The sequence below is a fragment of the Carassius gibelio genome, chromosome A20 (genome assembly GCF_023724105.1).
Source record: "Carassius gibelio isolate Cgi1373 ecotype wild population from Czech Republic chromosome A20, carGib1.2-hapl.c, whole genome shotgun sequence".
NCBI lineage: Eukaryota > Metazoa > Chordata > Actinopteri > Cypriniformes > Cyprinidae > Carassius > Carassius gibelio.
Genome location: NC_068390.1, coordinates 1181060 through 1183559, shown reverse-complemented (window position 1 = coordinate 1183559; position 2500 = coordinate 1181060). Strand labels below are relative to the sequence as shown.

General features: G+C 39.8%; 3 non-coding genes across 3 annotated transcripts; all 3 read right to left on the bottom strand.

Annotated features, from left to right (window-relative positions):
• Positions 1–611: 611 nt before the first annotated feature.
• Positions 612–684, bottom strand: trnak-uuu (transfer RNA lysine (anticodon UUU)). The gene has a single exon. It is a non-coding gene; the product is annotated as a tRNA-Lys (tRNA).
• Positions 685–852: 168 nt separating this feature from the next.
• On the bottom strand, positions 853–934 carry trnas-uga (transfer RNA serine (anticodon UGA)). The gene has a single exon. It is a non-coding gene; the product is annotated as a tRNA-Ser (tRNA).
• A 358-nt stretch (positions 935–1292) lies between these two features.
• trnas-aga (transfer RNA serine (anticodon AGA)) lies at positions 1293–1374 on the bottom strand. Its single transcript has one exon. It is a non-coding gene; the product is annotated as a tRNA-Ser (tRNA).
• Positions 1375–2500: the final 1126 nt, after the last annotated feature.

The window sequence follows — 2500 nt, the reverse complement described above, 5'->3', positions numbered from 1 at the left end:
TTAAGGATTGTGTGACTGGAGTAATAATGCAAAAATAAAATTAGTTTGAAAGTCAGCTTTGATTGTTCCTAATAAACTGTTTAACTGCTCCCCCATATTAAATTATGTTGTGGGATAATTAAATATATTCTAAATAAACTCCAAACTTAAAATTATATACATTTATTTTGTTCTCACGTTCTTTCTTGTAACACCTCCCTCTCAGTGACAACAGCTGACTGAGCGGCTCTTTATGCAGCTCATTATGCAGGGCTTTGTCTTCTCAGGTGTAAATCATGATAGTTGACGCCTACTCGCATATGACTTTTACCAACAAAAAGTGTCTTAGAAAATTTAAATCAATGTATTGTTTTCTGTAAGTGAGCAAACAAGATGATTTTCACATAATTTACAAAGAAAAATTCTAGGCTACAAGCTCCGGTTCTCAAAAATCCCAGGCACCATTGTTCTTTATGTATTTTTTGGCCTTGTTCATTTAACATTGTTCGTTTGTCACTAACCACAAGGGAGATCCCCTGATCACCGGGAGCAGGAAGGAACACCGTTCCAGCACAGAGTCAGCAGAAGAGATGGACCGTAGTGATAGCAAGGTGAGGCCAAAGAAAGACCTTCGCCCGAACAGGGACTTGAACCCTGGACCCTCAGATTAAAAGTCTGATGCTCTACCGACTGAGCTATCCGGGCTCTTGTCGAGTACTAGCATCTCACCTTTTATATAACAGCAGTTTTACAACAAGCTGCCCAGAAGAGACGCAGGTGTCACGGGATGAAAGCTAGAAGCAGTTAGGACAAAGGACCACAGAAGGCACAATTACCATCACAGAAAGCTAAAGCAACACTGCAAAGCCCTCCCGTAGTCGGCAGGGTTCGAACCTGCGCGGGGAGACCCCAATGGATTTCAAGTCCATCGCCTTAACCTCTCGGCCACGACTACGTCTAGCAGTAGGCTGCCTGCCCCCTTGGCTGGTGGCTCCCTGCACAGGCCAAGCGTCAAAAACAAAATAGAGAAGAAAGATGAGGTGGTAAAAAAATGTAAACCTTCCCGTACACTCAACGCCAGAGTGTTGCCCTGACCCGGATTCGAACCGGGGTTGCTGCGGCCACAACGCAGAGTACTAACCACTATACGATCACAGCGTGCCACTGGCTCACCCAAGTTAACCCCTTGAGCCCGAATACCAGAAGCACCAGCGGCGTGTTGGTCCATCGAAGAGGGACAGGACATTTCGCAAATCAGTGGGAGGACCTTGAAAAATTCATGGACTCTTTTCCTCGTGGCCTTCAGCAAACAGCGTAGTCGGCAGGATTCGAACCTGCGCGGGGAGACCCCAATGGATTTCTAGTCCATCGCCTTAACCACTCGGCCACGACTACAAGAAAAGACCAGCTTCTGCTCAGTTTGTGTGCAACACTGCTGCCTGACCTACTTGCAAACAACCCAGCTCAGTCAGCAAGCTGACTGTAACCCAATAAAGGGTTTCCTTTTTTGGATACAGAAAATAATAACAACAAAACTTTGTGCACTTATAAAATAAAGATAACAAACAAGATGTGCTGTCTGCAGGCTTTGTCTGCGCTGATCTTTATTTACAAACACGTCATTAAAATGAACCTCTAACTCTGTGAATACTCAACGAAGAGACATGAGAGAGATATCTATAGAAAGCTTGACATTTCTACTTTTAAACTAAACAAGTGCTGCCGAAAACAAATATTCTGTGATAAAGTAATCCATATGAAAACAAGGCGATGTCCTTTTTTCACGTCTCCCTTCATTATATCTAATGTGACCACGCCCCCGCGCTGAACGCTCTATTCAGATTCAAACTGAAGCGCGGCTTGAATACGCCCACACAGAAGAAAAAGCAGCCAGACTGTTGTTCAAGTGCTTTTATTTTACTGTTTGCTTCGCGATGAGAGGAATAACACATAATTCACCCCAAAAAGATGTGACGTGGTTGAGGATTTGAGAAATGGATTTCCTCAGAAAATAAAGAATGAAGCACTTTATTCAGCAGAGATCATAAACATGAGTAAGTCTCTTTATATTTATTTATATACTTTTACTAGTTTTCACATAACGTCTAAACATTTTAATAGTTAGACTTTTTCCAAACTATAATTCTTGACTAAATGTATAATTAAGTTAAATATTATGAAGTTTCAATAACAATATACAAAACTATACCACTCAAAAGCTTGATGTAAATAATATAAATGTAACAAATACATGTAACTGTAACAAATGTAACAAAAAATGGTGTTCTTTTAATTTACCACCCTAAAAAACATGAAAAATATTCTCAGCTATTTTCAACATTAATAATAATGATAACAATAAAAGTTTTTATTTTTTATTTTTTACAAATTCAGATTGTTAAAAGGATTTCTTAAGGATTGTGTGACTGGAGTAATAATGCAAAAATAAAATTAGTTTGAAAGTCAGCTTTGATTGTTCCTAATAAACTGTTTAACTGCTCCCCCATATTAAATTATGTTG